This window comes from Ambystoma mexicanum, chromosome 4q (genome assembly GCF_040938575.1).
Source record: "Ambystoma mexicanum isolate Mex_15411 chromosome 4q, UKY_AmexF1_1, whole genome shotgun sequence".
In the NCBI taxonomy this organism is placed as follows: Eukaryota; Metazoa; Chordata; class Amphibia; order Caudata; family Ambystomatidae; genus Ambystoma; species Ambystoma mexicanum.
In genome coordinates this window covers 73,651,868-73,673,093 of record NC_090928.1, presented here as the reverse complement: position 1 = coordinate 73,673,093, position 21,226 = coordinate 73,651,868, and positions in this window count along the sequence as shown.

Sequence of the window (21,226 nt, the reverse complement as noted above, 5' to 3'; positions counted from 1 at the left end):
CAGCTCAACTACCCGCGACCACCAGACGGGACACAGCCATAGCTCCCCAGCCGTACAACAAGCTGGCGGCCTCCTTCACGATACGCGGGGACCAGGGGTGCATGTAACTAAGGCAGCAAGAAGAGGGCAGAAACCAGAGAGGAAGAGAAGCAAAACACCAGGCCCGGGAGACCCAGAGGTAATGGTAGTGGCTGTACCAGTGACACCAGGAGCCGTCCAGCATTCGCCAGACGATGGCATCAAAAGGATCCAGGGGGACCCGACACCTGTGCCCCAGGAGACCTAATATCACAGACACCATAAGGAGATGAGGCGTGGATCCAGAGCTGGAGCCCCGGTGTCCACTTTACAGGTACGTCACCAACTGGGCTACACAAAGGCGGGAGACAGAGAAAGAACTGGAGGTTTACCGGCGCTGCCCCTCCGGCAGCACCACGAAGTCCCAGCACGGTGGATAAGGTACAATAAATATGTAATTTCAGGAACTGGAAGGACCAGGGAGCTCAGGGTGGCAGAACACACCGCAGGGTGTCCCCTGCGGGCGCCTGTGGAGATTATCCACCAAATCAACACTGCAAGGTATAAACGTTTACCAGCGTGCCCTGGGCGGGAGGGGTGCTAGATACACCGCCTAAACTAATGAGCAAACAGCCTAAGAAGGAACAATAGCTTAAGAACACAGGCAAGGCTTGGATATACCGAGGCATCCACTGCATATCCTCTGACGTTTCGGTAGCGGCTGGGATAAAGGCATGCACATGATAGCTGGCTGAGGACCCCCTTTGCAACCAATAATTACTGCAAGGCATGGTGTAGGGCACAGGGAATGATGGCCACGTGGACACATCTCAACTAGGTGTGCACTCCTTGTACGTGAGAGGGCAAAGTCAATTCGCTGTGAGGGAACAATCGGCTGCCTGGGGGAGGTCCCAGACACTGGATTATGGCAAGGAAGGGGACGGAGAATGCCAACTTGGGAAGGTCACAGCCAAAGAGCTTGCAAAACCATTACTGATAACAGCACCAGCGGGGAATGATCTATGAGAAACGGCAAGTTAGGGTCCCGGACACCACTAATAGCTCTTTCAAGCGAGAGGGTAAGGAGGCGGCAGGGGAGTCACTTGACCTGGAGCATGGAGAAGCCGCAAGCAGGGGACACAGTATTCTAGCCACAGTTTTACAGCAAACACCAGGACGAGGGCCCCGAGAGGAAGCCCTTTCTGGGCAACTAGAGCACTATGACACTCGCTACAAGGGCAAAGCAGACAGGTTATATTCAAAGCACATTGAAAAGAGCGAGGGGCCCAGCAGCAGCCTACACACCTGAGCTGGCGGCCAGTACACCGGCGGTAGGCAGGCATTGGTTACCAACAGCGAGGCAACCCGTGCCATGCAGGAGATTACAGTCAACGGGCCAAAGAGCATTCACCCAAGGGCCACAAGAGGTCGGAACAGGACTGGACATGGAGGTGGGAGTGCATACAACCCGCATAGAGGTGTGTAGCAGAAGCCCAGCCTTGCAGCACCAGGGTATCGAGATTCAAAAATTGGAATACGCACGATAGACAGACGAAGAGCGGAAGGCCCTTGCAGAGGATAATGCCAAACAGGGAGAAGAGCACAAAAGGTAAACAGACCGGTATAGTCTCTTTCACCAGGAAATCCGACAACAGGCAATTATCCCAATCAAATTCAGCGATGGCTACAATGAGTGTGGCACAACAAGTGGGAAATGCAAGTGAAGGTCCTATACTAGATGCAATTGCCGCTCTGAAGGTGTCCCTGGAAAATGAAATGGACACTGCGATAGGTGCCCTGAAGGCATCCCTGGAAAATAAGTTAGATACAGTCATGGTTGATGTGGGCCTCATCCACCAGGACGCACGGAATCGAGTGACGACAGTGGAACAGCAAGTGCAGCAAAACACCAGCGACGTTGCAGTCACACAGACACAAATGTCTGTGATGCAGAGAGTCAAGATCCTGGAACGCAGGGTGTAAGATGTGGAAGGGAGGGCACTAAGGAATAACATCCGCATAGTTGGACTGCTTGAAGGTGAAGAAGGCAGGGACCCCACGGAATACGTGGAGAATCTGTTGCTCCAGGAGATTGGTGGGGGGTGCTGTCCCAGGTTTTTGTGGTGTAGAGGGCACACAGAGCACCGACCAGGAAGCCCCCACCAGCAGCCTCCCCCCGAGATCAATGATCGTCAAGATTATGAACTGCAAAAAGAGAGCAAAAGATATATTGACATTCTCTAGAGAAGGCGGGGTGATCATCAGGAACTCTTCTAGAATTACGATATGCACAGACTACACAGTCATGGTCCAGAAGCAGAGAGCGCAGTTGGGCCCTACCAAAGACAGACCCAGGAATGCTAACAAAGACGGGGTCCTACCCTGGCGTTAGGGAGCGGGACCCAACATCAGCAGAGGCACCTGAGACAAAGGAAACTAAGCAAGCCAGAAGGAATTCAAGAGGAGGAATTGACCCTGCTGCCACAAAGGTCAACAGGACACAACCCCAGAATGTTTTCACACGTTTGAGATATCCGTTTTAAGGCATCACGCTTTTGCAGGCCGGCCCCGCTTCGGCAGGAAGAGCAAGAGAAGCAGCGGAGCCCAAGCAGAGGGAGGGTGGCTGGGCTTTGGTTTAATAGTTATAGTTATAGTTATAGTTATAGTTAGTTGTGTGGTGGGTTGGCGGGTGGATGGCACTAACAGCGGAGGAAGCAGCATACACAGGAATGATGAAGGTGGAGCAGAAGGCGGCGGGAATGATGAGGAGCAAGGGGCCGAGGCTCAGGTAAGCACCCCCGGCCAGAGACCCATGGAGTTAAAGATACAGGTGGACACTGGAGAGAGCAGGATAAGAACCGGTCTGCATGTGGGTAGATCACCCCATGTAGGAGTAGTGCAATGGAGATGTGGAGCAGGGGGAATACAGACGGTTATGGGACGGCAGAGCCAGCAGACGCACAGTGCAAATGAGCTGGGATGAGATAACGATTGCAACTTGGAATGTTAGGGGGCTCAACGCATATGTTAAAATACTTAGAGTATACGCCTGGCTGAACAGAATGAAGGTCACAATAGCAATGTTGCAAGAGACTCATTTAACAAGGGAGAAACAGACCAAAGTGGACAAGAAATGGGGAGACCAGATCTACAGTTCTACACATTTGAACTGTGCAAGAGGAGTACTGATATTGGTGGCCCCAGGGGTACCATTTCAGCTAATAAAACAGGAAGGCGACTCAGAAGGAAGACTAATACTAGTGCATGAAATGCTGGAAAACACGGAAGTATGTTAGGTAAATACATATGCACCAAATCACGATGCAATGGCATTTTTCAAGAAACTTGCACCCAAACTGGCCCAGTATAGAGAAGCAATGTTTATCTGGGCGGGAGACTTTAATTGCACGCTGGACCCGCTCCTGGATAGGTCGGATGACAAACACAGGAAACACGCACCCCTAGCCAAGGTATTGCAAACAATCCTGTCCCGATTGCAACTGGCGGACGTCTGGAGAGAGGTACACGGCGGGGAAAGAGAATACACACACTATAGTGCACCCCACAGATTATTAATTAAGGAATAGTTGCATGATGTGATAGAGGAGTATATTGAGCACAATGAGGGAAGTGTAGAGAGTAATGGTACGGTATGGGATGCATTCAAGGTAGTAGTGAGGGGGGCAGCAATAGGGAGGACAGGGGGAATAAGAGGAGAGGCCCTAGCGCAACTTGGCAAACTGGAAAAGGAGATACAACATTGGGAACACCAGGCAAGGGTTATGGGAGTGGAACCCAGAGACCTAATGGTGTTGAGATGAGATGCATAGAAGTTTGGGAGAAACTGGGAAGATTGGACTATGGGAAATACATACAGCGGTTACATGTGGAGGGGGACAAACCAGGCAGGCTCCTAGCCTGGCTCACTAAGCAGGAATGTAGGAAAGAACCAATTAATGCTAAACACGATGAAGGCGGGATAGAAGTTAGAAGTCAGTCGGCATTAATATAGTATTCCCTCGCTTTTATGAGTGTTTGTACGCCCCTTACCCAGAGGCGGAGCCAGGGGATATAGCAGATGCCCTGGCGGAGATAAGACTGCCAAAACTAGCAGCAGAACAGGCCCAATCAATAGATATTCCCCTTAGAGTGGAAGAAATAGAATCAATAATCTCCAAACTCCCATCAGGTAAATCCCCAGGACCAGATGGGCTCCCGGGTGAATTCTACAAGATGTACAACGGCACCATAGCATTGAGATTGCTTGAAACGTACCAAGAGGTGTATCAGAGGGAACAGCTATCAGGCAGCATGTCGGAATCCGTGATTATACTGTGGTTATACCGGTAAATCACAGCTGGAGTGTGCCTACTACAGGCCGATTTCCCTCATTAACCAAGATGTCAAAATCCTTACGGCAGTCCTTGCTAACCGCCTAAAACGGGTGATACCCATGCTGATCCATCCGCATCAGACGGGTTACATACCAGGGAGGAACATGCCGTGGAATCTCTGAAGTCTTCACCCATGGTGGACCGGAAAAATCTCAGACAGGGCGAATGTGCTATAGCGTCATTAGATGCTGTTAAATCTTTCAACTCTGTGAACTGGGGGTGGCTGTTGAGTGTCCCCACCCACTTTGGAATTGGGGAAAGGTTCCTTCAATGGATTAGGCTGCTGTATAGGGATCCCAGAGCCAGAGTTAAGACTGGACAGTACGTCTCAGAGGCTTGGAGGATACATAGAGGTACCAAGCAGGGGTGCCCACTCTCACCCATGTTGTATATATTAGACTTAGAACCAGTAGCAGGTTTTCTCAGAGCTGAGTATGGGGACACAGGGATTGATATAGACTGAGTGATACATCAAATCTCGCTGTATGCGGACGACATGCTCCTTTTTGTCGGGAAGTCGCGAGAGAACTTGCCCTGCTTGCTAGAACCAATCGAGGCATTCACTCGCCTTTCGGGAATAGCCATCAATAAGGAAAAGTCCTCACTGTTCCCCATGGCGGACCTGAGATTGGTCCCTGGGGACCAATTTCCAGACCTGGGTCTTACATGGGCACAGCGCTCCTTCCGATATTTGGGGGTAGAAATACACCATGATACAGCGGGGACACACAAAGCTAACATGCATGCAGCCCTGGACAGGACACAGAAGGCCATGGGAATCTGGGGGACACTTCCGCTAGGTATGATGGGGAGGGCAGCACTCTTGAAGTTGGAGGTACTACCACAAATCTTATACTATTTCACGAACATCCCATATGACATAGCTAGGGCCTTCTTCACAAAATTGAATACAATAACACAAAGGTTTGTGGGGGGGAAGGGGTACAGGATAGCTATGACGACTCTGCAAAGGGACTATGAAGCAGGAGGCATTCGATTGCCAGACTTTGAAAAATACTACCTGGCAGGGCAACTGCAATTTGTGGTCAAATGGCTGGGGAAGAAACAACAATAGACACAATGCTTTTCCAGCCGGTGCTGAAGCCGTACTATCTGAGGGAACTACCATGGATCAAAAAATCATTGATGAAGACCCTGCCAAACATGATCAGACTGGCAATAACCCTGTGGGGCAGCGTGTGAAACTCCAGGGGATGAAAGATCTTAGTTCGACCAAGATCGCACTGAAGGGTTTGGCAGGCCCAGACACAGGACACCTCGCAACTTATCGATCCCAGTGGGAGGCTAAGGGCGTGGCACAGATAGGGGACCTGAGGTAAGAGGGACAATGGACGGATACCGGAACATGGTAGAGGACCATGATATCCATGGAGGACAGATTCTCCTGTATAGCAGCATGATAACAAAGATCAAGAAGAGGTGGGCAGACTGGCTGGAGGACGGAAACATGGAGGGAGGGTTGGACACATGGTACGAGATCTCAGAAGGAGGACAAATTGCCTCCAGGCTATATGAACAGTAGTTACAATCCAGCAATATGCAAGTGCTACAGATGAGAGAACGTTGGGAAAGGGAGATCCAGAGGCTCTTCAGCAAGCAGGAGTGGTCCAGAGTGCTGAGGTATCCAAAGAAAGTGTCCAAGAATGTAAGGTTTAGGCAAGCACAGTTGTACCTCACGCATAGGGCATACCTTATGCCCAGAAGGATGACTATGATGAAACTGGGACAACCTCGTAATTGCCCCCACTGTTCTGATGTAGAGGCGGACATTTTGCATATGTTTTGGAGCTGTCCGTTGATACAGAACTTTTGGGAGGGAATCAAGGAGAGAGTGGCGGGGGGTTGCATCCAGATGCAAGTGTGGAACCCCGAGTCGTACCTACTGGGCCTTTTCCAAAGAGGAAGCAGACAAAGGACGCATTTGGCGAAAATTAAGGACCTGGTGTGCATACTGGCCAAACGAAGGATAGCAATGGCTTGGAACTCCAGGGCGGGCCCAACTATAGACTCATGGTGTTTGGATCTTCAGAGATGGGCACCGGCAGAAACGGTGGTGTGGACGAGAGCGGTGCAGAGGGGAGAAGGGGAAAGCGGGCCAAAATGAATGGCATGGAACTCCCTGATGCAGGAGCTATTTGGGCAAAGAGCAGAGAGCGACATGGATGACCCCAGGAGCGAGGAAGAACATTATCTCTAAAATTGATAGACAGATGTCGTGCACCCTAAAAGGGAAGGAAGAGCAACAGAAACAAACCCAAGAGCTGACCAGGGGAGTGCGGTAGGCCAGGTCAGAATAGCCATGAACCGCTCCACGAGGACAATGAAGAAGCAGAATCCACGCTGGAAGTGCCAGAGTGATGTTTATGTTTTGTTTGCATGTTTGTTATTGTTATTGGTTGTTTGTTTAGAAAATGATAATAAACTGTTTTTTTTTTTTAAAAGATGAGGAGTGTCTTGGGGTGGCCAGTGGCAAGAGAAGGGCAGGGAGAACCTTGGGCAGTGGCCAACATGAGATTAGGTAGAGCAAGCAGGCTGGTTTGGAAAGAGTAATGTACCATGGAAAGATCTCATGTGGTAATATGATCGTCTCAGGAGGATAGCTCAGGGGCAACATGCCCGCCTTGGAAGCAAGACGACATGGAGCAACACAGGGTCAATCCTCGGGTCTGCGCTTAGAAACCTCTGGGTATTAAACACATTATAAATAACCTATCATATCATATAAAACCTAATGGTAAGTTATGGCATGCAAAGCATGGAGTGCAGAAAGCATGAGAATATGGGTTTACCCATTCCTGTATTTCAACTGATAGTTCTTTTAGAAGATGTAGAGGATTAGACTAAGGTAGATGAAACCGCAACATCTACTGGCCACGGTGTAAGTGGAAAGGGGCAGAGCAGCAGGAAACAGCTGTAATAATGACTGGGGGCATTTCGCTTAGTGTTGCAGTCTGCATACTTCACCAATAGGAGATATGCACAAGGGTAGGTTTTTCTAAGGTGACGAGTGCTTAAATAGAAATGTGGTCTCCCTCTTCCCAACAGCAGGAGGTTCGCAACTGTCTATACCAACAGAGAAAACACTGAGAGACTGAAGGAAAGCTAGAAGGTTCTCTAATAGACCGCCACCACAAGGGCCGCTGCAAACCTCATTGATGCATACACCATTTGATCCCGTAGAGCAAGAGGTGAGTTAGCAGGATTAGTAATTGGACACTATAAACGGATGCCTTCCATCACTTCATTTTATAAGGAGAGTCTGCAAAAAGGATGTTGATAGAAATAAGTGCCTAAATGCTTCATTTGGTATGGGTAGCTTGATACAAATTTGGGCGCAGGTGCCATTGTACAGGAAGGGGTGGGCTGGGTGAGAAGGCTAATAGAGGATTCAGACAACACTGTGCCAGCGATGAGCACCTCCCAACATTCAGTTGCAATCTGTGAAAAGGAAGAGTTCACGAAACACCGGAAACAAAAAAAGGTCACAACATCTGACCCAACAGGGCTTTACAGAGACAAATTGGTGCATCAGGTTGGGTTTAATAAAGGGCCTGGGGCACGGTCGTCAGAATTGCACTACTCAGGGGCTTGCCCTGGCACATAAAACACCCAAAGCTGCCATGGGTCGTCTCAGCTAGAGCTGATGAAACAATGCAGGTGGTGGTGGAGAAGACAGATGTTGAGGCGCAAGGGGATGGAGTCAGGGTGATATGGCATAGGGATTACTGTGGGATCCTGAGAATGCCACATCATGATTGACAGCACACCTCGTTCTGACAATCGCGCTTAGGACTGCAGCTGTGACAACTACAAGGCTAGCTGAAGGAAGGGCCATACAACCTGCCCTTTCACCCAGAGCACAACCACTGCTACCTCTTGAGGCCGGCAAGCCCAAGCACCTGCAGCCAACTAATGTGAAAACGTCTACCAAAGAGGGGGCGCTCTCTTACACTGACAAGACGCTCAATGCCACTAATGACTAAAGCCAACCCATTGTCAGGAAGCTAATCCTGGATATAGCATGTCCACACATCTGTTATGGAGCACATCTGGGCCAGGCAGTTCTTTGACATATTCCCTTCCCTAGCTTTGGCATAATGGCTGTCACTCTAATGGCACCATTCCCAGATCAAGGGGTATGTTAGTGGAAATACAATAAAACCATTCAATAACAAGTCTATGATACAGGTTGTTTGGATTTTGACTGGAAAATTAGGAAGAAAATGCAGATGGTGCCTGATATGACACGGGATATAAAGGACATGGAGAGGCGGGTAAAGGTAAAGGGAGCAAAGCACCCCCATGACTGGGATTCCCAGACACAGAGGCCAGGGACACAGAGGTCCCAGCAATTCCTAATGAAATACTTGAAGCTATTTTGCAGAGACAGGGGTGGCTCTCCGGGCAGGGGCTAACCAGTGAAGGTAGTTACGAGAGAAGTTCTGACACTTGTACATTAGAAGTACAAGTGTAAGGGAAGACAAGTGAAGATTTGACCACACATGTGCCAGATGCCGTGCAGCACACCAAGTCACATTGTGCTGAGTAGGATGGCTACGGGTTGCTTCACCTATCGACATACAGCGGCGGATGCACTACTTGTAGACTGACCCTGGTAGTGTGTTGTAGCTCTCAGGTTCCCAACCACAATTTCAAGTAGAATTAAAGTGTGATCCTAAGGGCTGATGAAAGGCTTCTCTGACAGAGAGCCACTATGTTGCTTGCTCTTTAGCTTTAGAAGTGAGGAAGGTAACATAGGCTCTTTCATCCATAAGGTCAGTGGGACTAATCAAAAACTGCAGAGTGGCCAGATCTGCAATGCTTACATGGTACGGGACTGAACTAATGGTTACCTGATAGGGCCAACTACAACAATTGGGCACCTGACCCGGAAGGATTTAGCACACAGTAAGACATAAGAGTTCCTCAGATGTAATTAAGGGCTGTGAATGATGTGGTCATCCAGTAGTAATTAATGTCAGAAACTTCTGTGTGCCACCCAGAAAAAACAAGCGTCTAACAATGGCCTGGTTAACAAAGGAACTGAGTTAAGTCTTGTACAGTTAAACATGCCGCCTTGTCTTACTCTACAAATGTCTGATCTCAATTATTTGTTATGCATGCATGAGCTTCACAAGAAGGCTCAGGTAGGGACTAGACCCACTATGCAGGGCAGGCAGATTTATGGGGTTTTCTTTACTCAAATGCTACTCCGCAGTTACAGGTTAATAGAGTTAGAATGGTCTCTGATCCTTCAGCCTTTGAAATGGTTAGGTGTGGTTCCCTGTCAGCTGGCGCATACTTACCTGTGAGGACAGACAGGTATCTTTAGAGCTAAAGACGTATTGGCCAATCTAAATTGCTGTATTCATGCTTAGCAAGGTAAGAATATCTCTGGTGAAAGTGATGCTAATTTCTATCCTCCATGAGCATTGTGTTATTATCCTTAATGACAAAAAATGGCTTTTATGCTATTTTAGGTTCAAAAGCTAACAGCCGGAAACTTGCTTTTTTAATCACCTTCACAGATCAGCCAATATGTATGTAAACCGGAACTCGGTTGGAGTGTAAACTGAAAACAAAAGCTTTTTTGAAATAAATCTAACAATAAACAAGTTCATATGGGCCTGATGGCTCCAGCACTCAGAAGTGCAATAAATTGGATGAGGTTGCGGCCTGTGTCCTTAAGGACCTCTCCAGGCTTATTCTTGCTCCCCCGGATTTTAGTTTAATCAACACCCCTGTGTATATGTGTGAGCCCACAGGGCAGATTTCCAGTTCTTTTCCCATATCTGCAATATGCTAAATTCTGCAGACCTGAAAGGGATCGTAACTGTTTTTTGCAGTCTCCTTTGTGCACTCACTTCATATCCCTGGTCAAATCCTAATTAAATACCAACATGTGAATCCATTACACCTCTTGGCAAAGTTTAATTTAAGCATCCTTGATCTTCTCTGTGATCGCTCAGACCCAGGATCAGAAATGGATGTATTTGGAAAGCATGGTTGCATCAAATCACAATACATACAAAACTATCATATCAGCTCAGACCATACAATTTTGTAAAACCAAATCAAAATACACCATTATCATAACAACACAATTCAAACACCATCACCATGCATCACAACACCTTTCGGACTACCATGAAATGCATCTATCAGAAAACAACACACTTTCCATATGATAGGTGGGCGTGGGTATTCATCACACTGATATATATGTCCATCTTTTAATCTGTCAGTTTCAATTATAATCGTTTTTTTATAACGCGCTTACTACCAATGAGGGGTTTCTAAGCCAGGATCAGGATTTGAACCTGTGTTGCAATGCGTTTTATTGCTTCCAAGACAAACGGGTTGCCGCTGGGCTACCCTTCCTCCCCAATGTTTGGTATCCTTGTATAGTTTAGAACAGATTTTCTTTAGGCAAAACAGTGTATATTCATTGCATATTAACATTAAAAAGACCAAGGCCTAAAACTATGAAGGCCAGTACCACAAAGTAATAGGGATAGAAATGTATGTCCTACATCATTGAATTGTCGAGCGAATAATAACATGTGCCCATTTCTGGAACAATCATATAGTTGCCCATCAGCTTACTTTTCCCAGCGCGCCCCGGTGTCAGTTTACAGGAAGTTGACAAAATAGGAAGTGGGCTAACAGAGACCTTATCCATCTGACTCTGAGCTACTTTTGATATTTCTAAGGGTCTTGGGTAGTTCTAAGAAGCATATAAGAGCCTAGCATTGTTTTGGTTAGTGCAACAGTTTCTCTGAGTTGCTTCTAGAACAACATTTTTAGGTGAGACCCATCTTCCCAGTTAGAGGGACAGAGGAAGAATCGCAATACCGATGTTCGAATCCCGACCATGCCAGCATACATCCTTTAATGCACTTTAGGCATAGTTTCTCACCCAAAGGATCCACGGAAAAGAATCGTAAATTATCAATTTAGCAGATTAAGGGTGGTCCCTGAGTACATAGAGCTGTGAAAAATAAATGGTTGCATCTTAAGAATATGCATGATATACCGTGTAGCTCCTCATACAGGAGTATGGGTTGGGTTGCACAACCCAGCACAGCCCCTAAAATGCTGCTTTGCTTCAAAGAATCGTACATTATCAATTTAGCAGATTAAAGGCGGTCCCTGAGTACATAGAGCTGTGAAAAATAAATGGTTGCATCTTAAGAATATGCATGATATACCGTGTAGCTCCTCATACAGGAGTATGGGTTGGGTTGCACAACCCAGCACAGCCCCTAAAATGCTGCTTTGCTTCAAAGAATCGTACATTATCAATTTAGCAGATTAAAGGCGGTCCCTGAGTACATAGAGCTGTGAAAAATAAGCGGTTGCATCTTAAGAATATGCATGATATACCTGGTAGCTCCTCATACAGGAGTATGGGTTGGGTTGCGCAACCCAACACGGCTCCCGAAACGCTGCTTTGCTGCATTTGCAGACTGCCATTCCCTGGTCTGCCATTTCTGCACCGAAACAGACAATGGCAACTGATTTTAGATGCTAGCTATCAAGCACTGCGTGTACATAGTGGCCCACTGAATGATGTGCACATTTAAAAATACTGCTCACTGACTCTGATATTCTCATCGGTTACTTAAGCAATAAGCCACGAGCACGGGGAATGACCACTTCAGGTAATGCCCCAGGGCCCATAGTTACAGGCCAAGCTAACCATTTATTGAATACCTGGCAGCCATCTTTTTTCCGTTTCGCAGAGGAAACCCAGGGCAAGTTTGTAACCCGAAATAAATGAAAGCATATTGTGCTTAGCTTTCACTTGAATGTTGAAACAAAAAACATCAGCAAATATCATATTAGAGAGAAAAAGCTACAAAGCACGCTGGTCACCTGAGTAGATACTATCAGGCAACTTAACCTAAAGGCTCTATTACAGCCATCCAGCTACCCGTCTGGGTGCCACAGTAATAACATGACATTTGCCCTAATCTTTATTGCTCACATAAAGATTAGGGCAAATGTCATGTTTTTCCTTTCCCACCCACAGGCACAACACTAGCACCACGTCTGGCCTTTTGCCTGGTTTGGAAGGAAAATGCTTAGAACAATACCGTCTCAGTTACTGTGTATATATATTATGCATCTACGCTCCCTCTTGGCATTAGGCAACCTCTGTTTAAACATCTTAAATATCGCACACCATAAGCGCGGAACAGCGATTTAGCAACATGTGTTATTTCAGCGCATGTTTGTCTGCCTTTGCAGAGTGTTGACATCTTATTTTCATGCTGAAAAGAATGAAACACGAATTCGAAATCCAGGGCTTCCGGAGAGACAGTTAACCCAATGCTGTGCTTTAAACCGGTTTCCTCAAATGTGTGATAACCTGTTCACATCAAGGAGATTAGTATCTGAAAACATATTTTTCCTCAATACTACACAACATAAACACTTCACACTAAGGGCCTGATACTGAGCTTGTGATAGAAAGTGTGTGGGAATACGACATTCTCCACTCCAGTTTCCAGCACCATCATTCTGAGATGGGTGGAAATATGGGAGAGCAGATGGCATGCTTTCCAGCAGCAAAAGCTGCTAAAATCACACGTTGTGGGGGAAATGTGCTCCAGTGGCATTGCAAGCATTTCTCAAAAGACTTCCACTTTTCTAATTTAAGAATGTTTTCTCAAACTTTAATTAAACTAGAAAAGTGGTGCTGCAGTCTAAGAAATGCATTCTTTTTAATGGAAAAAAGTATGCAATGGAGTTGAATGGCACCTCAAAGGTACTGGATTTGTACTTGTGTTGTTATTGTACTAGACCAGTGCTGTTGGGAGGAGAATCCTCTTCATGTGGCTGCCCTGCATTCCTGATGGTTGCTAGGTATGTTGTCAAGCCATAAATCAGGCACTTGCAAAGCCTAAGCTTTCAGGTCCCTGCACCACATTCTTTCTACATCAGAATATGGTGTTTGTAAGTAAAGTGTTCCTCCTTCACGGAGGAACACTTATATTTGTACGCACCTCAGATTCAGCCCCTCAGGGCCTTATTACAAGCTGGTGCGAAAAGTACTGTTCAAAGCTGACATTCTCCCCTCCAGTTTACAGCACCTCCATTCTGAGGTGGGTGAAAGTATTGGAGGGGAGATGTGCTTTCCTGCAGCAAAAGCTGTTAACATCTCTCATTGTAGGGGAAACGTGCATTAATGTCAGTACAAGCATGCCTTTTAAGTCTGCCACTTTTCTAATTTGCAAAACTGACCTTAAGATTTCAGCAATTTAGAAAAGTGGTGCTGCAGTCTGTGAAATGCTACTTTTAGAGAGAGACATGGGTGCACTAGAGGATAACGACTGCTCAGAGTTATCAGAGTGTACCTCCTTTTTTTAAGTGCAAAACAGTGCTTTTGATAGGAGAATCCCCTCGCAATACCTGCCCTGCATTTCTCATGGCTGCTAAGACTGGTCAAGCTGTAAATCATGCACATGCAAAAGTGGTGGCTTTCATGTCAGGCCACCACATAATCCCTTTAAACGAATATGGTACTTTTAAGGAAAGTGTTCTTCCATTATGGAAGAACACTTTCCTATGTTTTCATGCACCTCAGAATCAGGGCCTATGTCATTCACCAGCATTACTCAAAAAGACGTTTGCTTCAGAGTTCTGTTCAGTGTTACATATTGGACCCACTAATGGACAACACATAGAACATAAACATATCACATAGAGGAGATGGATGATACATGAGCCAGGATGGAAAAATGCGTAGTGTAAAAGATGTATAATGCAGCTTACTGTTTCTGGGGATTGTTGGTTTGTTTATGCTCATTATATTGGCCTTTCATTTAGCAAACTACCAGTGGGACATATTATATGATGGGTTACAATGAGTCAGATGAAATAACTTTAAACCTCTAAGGGCCGACCCACATTTTTGCCTCTTCATTTGGCATGACCCGAACGCCTTCACACCACACCACAGAGTGGAAAAGGGAATGGGTTGCATTCCTAGCGCATTGCTGTTCCACCTGGAAGTATAGAAACTGGACTGGAGAAGCCCCAGCACCTCTGATTGGATCAAACAGTTGGTGTTCCATCTGATCAGTGATGCCATGATGTTCAGGCAAATCAGGAAACAAAGCCCGCTTTGGTCAATCAGTACCCTAGAACTCTGCACTCTGCATATTTTGCTACCCAGGAAGCTTATTCCCTGGAATGCTGCCTGTCAAGTCAATCCTGGTTGCTGCTGACTCTCACGAGAAATGTTGGCATTCTCTTCCAATGAGAGGAGCAGAATAGAGATTTTGCAAGTTTCTGCTTCGAGATGGAACATTTATTTCTTTTATTGTTCATTTATAGCACACTTAAATACCAGCGAGTGGTTTCTAATCGCAGGATCGGGATTCGAACCTGTGTTGTGCCACATTGCCCTGCTTCCAAGACAAACGCGTTGCCCCTGAGCTATCCTTCCTCCCATTTCCATTCCACCCACCTCTTCTCTTTCACCTGTGGAGTGAGCACTGAAGCACGGGTGACGTGGCATCTACACTCATACCATACCTCTGGAATTGTCCCTATCTACAGCCCTAGCTGAGATGCGACACGATGTGTCCAGAAGAAGTCTTAAATCTCGCAGGGTTACAGTGCCCCAAAGGTGCTCTGCTCCCTGTGTGAGTAACCTCGCACAGTTATCTATTATGGCTCCACTGATTGGTGACATTCTATGTGTATTTATGTGGCTTTTGTAGGGCAGGGTTGCATATTGGTACACCCTGGCGGGTTACAACCCTGAGACATTGCTGCCCGGAATCTCGGGTCAACATACTTTACTGAGTCCTAGAGCTATCCTCTGCGGCCTCTGAGACTGAACATGGCACACATTTTGACATGTACAGCCATGGCTTCTGTGTTTGCCTCATTAGAATGAAGACTGCAGTGTCGAGACCAGTTTTGGGCAGATACGTGTAGAGGGTCTAAACACCTGTCCAGTATCTATATCTGAGTGCAAGCTCAGGAAAATGAAGCATGGGAAAGTGTGAAAGTGCAGACCCCCCTTGACCTTTTGTGGCAGTTAAAGGTTAGGATGGATGCACCCCTCTGCTTTTGGAGACAAGTATTTAGTTCAAGTTCCTACGAAACCAGAGTCACCCAGAGACGTCATTTCGCCAAAATGCCAGGGGTAGTGGAAGTGACATCACACGACCCTTGACCTCTGATTACATCACAGGAAGTGATGTCATTTGACCCCACCCAGACGTGGCATCACGGGAAGCAATGGAACACGACCTTTCACCCCTCAACAAAACAGGAAGTGGCATCACATAGAATTGTTTCGAAGTACACTATGAAAAATATGGTTATGCTATCACTGTAAAGTGATATACATTTCATACAAGAATGGATCACCATATGTATCGTTAATTTCAGTGCGTGTAGGCCCACATTAGCAAATCACTGTGAATGCAAGCAGACATCCAAGGCCAAACGATAATGATGTGTTATTATATAGCACTTACACTTAAGCCTTCATATACAACAAATACACATAGAATGTCACTCAATCAGTGTTGTTACTCATTTATCAACCTCAGCAGGATGAAAGGCTGATTTGACCTTGCTGGGAGTTGAACCTTGAACCTGCAGATCACATGCACATTGCAGCAGCCAGCGCTCAACCCACTGAGCTATCTCACCGGCTATAGCTATCAGAGAACCAGCCACTCCAGAAACAAAGAGCCACATGCTGCTGGCCACAGCCCATGAGCCTCAATTTATTTGTTTTATTTAAAAGTTTTTTTAAGGGGTAGCAAGGGAGACCACTGGGGTAGCAAGGGAGACCGCAAGGGTCGCAGTTGCGACCCCTGGCGACCACTAAATGTCATCCATGGAGGCACCACGTCGGCACTTTGTTAAAAACAGAAGTTGAATTTTGTGACGAGTGTGGAGAAGAAAATGCAGAGCCAAACGTGACAATGGGTGCACTTCTGAATGCAATTTAGCAAAACCGATAGCATGAAGAGGCCCTGCCAATGCCTATGGACAACATACTTCTCAGCAATCACAGAGAACCAAAAAACAACTCTACCTTCCCTTAACCAAAAAGGAACAATCAGGTCATAATTATACTCTATCCTCACCTATACCTTGCTAAAGCCTTGCTGCTCATCCCTGAGACGACTGAGAGATGAAGAATCAGGATCATGGGACAAAAGGAGTACCAGTCAGAATAATAATAATAATAATTTAGCATTTATATAGCGCTACAAAGCCTCAGGTACCCAAGCACTGCTTATTATTACCCACTGTGTGTGGTGCTCATTTATCGACCTCGGAAGGATGAAAGGGTGAGTTTGGCCCTGCCAGGATCCGAACCTGCATCAGCAGACTGCACAGATGTCTAAGCAAGCGCTCTACTCGCTGTGCTATCGACCGCTCAACCCTGATGACACCTTCCACCAAGAAAAACGGTGACTTCTGCTTCATGAATCACCTGAAGTTTACCAAAGTTACATAGACAGGAATGCCAGGCTGGTGGGCCTGGCTACCTCTCTCTGCTATATGTCACACCACTTTGAACAGGTGGATCGTCTGTGATGGGCCACTGGAAGAATAGATCACCGGAGCATGAGATGCTTGTGTAAGCATCTACCTAGATGTTGTGACCATACTAGGCCTTGGATCTGCATCCTTCATCCTTTAAACAAATATTAACCTTTTAATGGACTCCAAGGAAGACTCCTTAGCATTCAGCTTTCAATACACCTTGCCTGCCTTAGTTTTTCTCCAAAATGTATTTATAGATCCCAACCTGGACTGATATAATTACTGTAGATACCAACAGAATCAAAAAATAGGGCTCCTGGTGTGGAACCTATTCTACCCAGGAAGGTTAACTAGGAAAACAAAAGATACAAATGAATAGGTCCAAGGATGCTAGGCTCAGAACAACACCTCCACATGTATTATCAAACTCTGCATTGCTAAGGAAGGAATCACTCTTCAATAGTATGTTGTAGAGATAAATCTCATTTTTTTATATTAGAGTTGTGTGCAAAAAGACATAAAGACATAAATCCAACATTTAGAGAAATTAAGACATCAAAATGGTTTGCTAAAACAGAACAATCAGACAAAAAACAGAAAGATATTTACAACACACAGTGCCAAAAAAACATTTTTTGGGACAATCTCCAAATTGTGTGTGTGCAACAAACCCGACTCCTATTAGGATTTGCCAAGAAATTCACATATTACAGTGTACATATTCAAGTCAACATTTGTGGAAAACACAGAACAATGGTGGGTACACAAAATTATTTTTCTTGCGTAAACAGCATTAATGTGCTGTAGTTTTGGGGGGAGTAGTGCGTCTACACCAGGTGTTTCAGCCGTTTCTAGGTGGGCTAGGTGTGCCTCATCTTTAACACGGCCTTCATCAGGACGGAGTTCTGTGTAGATTGACGTCTGTGCTGCAGGGGAAGGAGACTACAGTCAGGGGGGTGTCTGAGCCAAAATTATTTAGTTTGAGTGAATCACATGTGGTTGATGTAAAATGAAAAAGCACATAGCTTACCTATGGGTTAATAGATTTCACAGGCGCTAAATTTGAGATCTGCTAGCCGCATGGGCTGGTCTCTGTATGATCCTGTTGCAAATAACAGAGTATGAGAGAAGCAAAGGGAGGTTGAAGCTAAACATGTCGCCGTTTAAAAAGGCATGAAAAAAAGTTCAGGGAAAAAAGTCTTACCTCTCGCTGGAGGTCGAAAAATGCTGATCCAGGGTGGTATCAGTGGGAAACAGACACGGCTTGCACAGTTAAAAAATATATATGGCTCAAGGTGAGTGTGGTTAACTAGTAACAACTGTCTCATATATATAGCAGTAAGTGCAGGGTTTATTTTAAAGTACCTGTGAGGGTTGCAGCATCGGCAGCCTGTCTGCAAAAAAAGTACGAGCTGGAGCTCCTCAGGCTGCTGAGTCACAGATGAGACTGCAGGGGCCTGACTGCAAAGCGTTGGTAACGCTGTTGCTTGGTCCCTGTAGTTATTTATATGTCGGCCATCTTGGAATGGCCATAGGATCGAGTGGGAAACAAAATGATGGATTCTGCTCCATCCGGGGGACCTATTCATTTGTATCTCTTGTTTTCCTAGTTAACCCTCCTGGGTAGAATAGGTTCCACACCAGGAGCCCTATTTTTTGATTCTAGTCTGTACAGCCCGTGGCTGTGGGCATCGACCGACCCATAACAAGGTCAAAATCTAGCCATAGTAAAATAAATTTCCATCTGTCATCTATGGATAACGTCAACGTAGTCTCGTATACCGATGACTATTTTAAACAACTTCTAGAGACCACCTCCACACTACGAAACGAGGAGGGTGTGCTCACTAGAGTTTTGACTGAGGACCAATTAGAAATACTCAATCAAAAGAAAAAAAGAATAATTCCAACAGAGCTACATGGCAAGTTCATGCTCGAATACTTGAGGGCCGGCATAATACCCGAAGGCCTCCAGGTACGGAACATCCCCAGGGTATTTACAGATAACCCTAAGTTCATGAAAAACTTTAGTGGGGTTGGAAATAAATGCAGCCGCGATTGGTTGATTCTGGTTATAGACACGGCTAAAGAGGAATGTGAAAAACAAGGCGCTGAATTAATCGATTTGGAAAAAAAGTTTCTCGAAGACAAATCCATTCAGGATGCTAAGGATAAGCTGGATAAATTGGAGTTGGAAATCACCAAGTTCAAAAATCTGACACTGGACAGGAAGGTGGACAAGTTCAAAAAAGACCTAGCGAACTATTCAGAAGAAAAAACCTATCCTTTTCTCAGACCTACATACTACACAGATTTACAAGCAAGCCAAAACTACAATCGGAGAAATAGATCAGTCAATTTCGCAGGGACCTCCTCCAGTGGGAGTGGAAGTACCTCAAGCCTACTGGGATCTACAGCACAACAGCAACCACAACCTTTTTTTCCCAGGGGCGGACAAAGAGGAAGACCCAGGAGACAACCGACGCAACCAGGACAGCGAATGAGAACGCACCAGTGGTAGCAAAACCAAGGACAGAACCAGGGATACCAGTCTTCATCTTATCCACCCGCTTTATGACCCCACCAGAATTAAGGCTCCTCGCCAAGGGTTTATCCTTCGTCCCTGCCCAAAAGGCACAACCTTTTGAGATTGAATTAGAACTGCGGAAATTCTTCAGAAATGTACGTTTGAAACATTTTTTTGAAGTTTACTTACCTTCGTGCAGAGACACTGGACAACAACAACCACAGAATAAGTCAGACAACACCACAGGTTTAAAAGAACAATCCAAGTTCTATCCTCCACCTGGCTAGACTCCCATCGAGATCATAACTTTTGAGAAGCTAGTCACCAAGACCATACTAGCTGGTTTTAAAAAAGACAACTTCTACAGCGATAACCTTGACAAAGAAGAAAGGATTGCTATGAGAAATTTGGAAACCGACAGATCAATCACAATCAAGCCCGCAGACAAAGGGGGCGGCATAGTCATTTGGGATACCTCTGATTACAACATTGAGTGCCTACGACTACTGGGCGATCGAGAAGCTTACCTACCTTTGGAATACAACCCTACCAAGGTCCTCCAAGACGAAATTGCAAGCCTCACTCAACACGCCCTCATGCAAGGTTGGATATGTGAAGATGAGAAGATGTTCTTGAACAAAACCAACCCACGCATCCCAGCCTTCTATATCATCCCAAAGATGCATAAAAATTCAGAAAAACCGCCCGGTAGACCGATTGTATCAGCGTGCGAATCCCTCCTGGAACCTTTGTCCCTTTACACAGACTATTTTCTAAAACCTTTTGTAATCAAAATGCCCTCCTACCTAAAGGATACCACAAACACTATTAACTTACTTGACAACATCATCCTCACCACCGATAGCCTCCTTGTCACAATGGATGTCGAGGCTCTATATACATCGATACCACAACAAGAAGGTCTAGAAGCCATTCGTGACATCCTGAACACCAGAGAAGACTTAGATTCTACCCCCACAAATTTCATCCTTGAGTGCACTAGATTGGCAATGTCTGAAAATGTATTCCTGTTTCAGAACCAAATCTACAATCAAACTAAAGGTGTGAGTATGGGCGCTACTTTCGCCCCGGACATTGCCAATCTATATATGGCCCGCTACGAAAAGAACCATGTCTTCACGCCAGACAACCCTTTCCTAGGAAACATCTCATTATGGAAGAGATACATTGACGACGTGATTATTATATGGCAGGGGACACCTTTGGAACTACAACAGTTCCACAGTTGGATCAACTTAAGAAATACTCACATTAATTTTACCATGCATTGGGACCACCACCAAATAGATTTCTTGGATCTGCATATCTACAAGACCGGGGATCGACTAAAAACTGAGTTGTTTCGAAAACCCACGGGCCGCAACACTTTGTTGCACTTCCAAAGTTATCATCCGATGGGATTAAAGTACAATTTACCTTACGGACAATTTTTGCGTATACGAAGAAATTGTTCAGACCTGGCAAACTTCCATCAACATGCGGAAGGACTAACCCAACGACTTGCAGAGAGAGGCTATCCAAAAAAGGCCATCAACCAAGCCAAAAAGAGAGCCAAACATACACCTCGAGAAATCTGTTTGGAAAACAAACCGAAAAAAGATTTGGGAAGACTGGTATGTGTCACCACTTTTGGACCCTTGAGTCTATTGATCCATTAAACCATCAAGAAGAACTGGCATTTGGTGAAACACCCCGACACTCTGCACAATGTGCCATG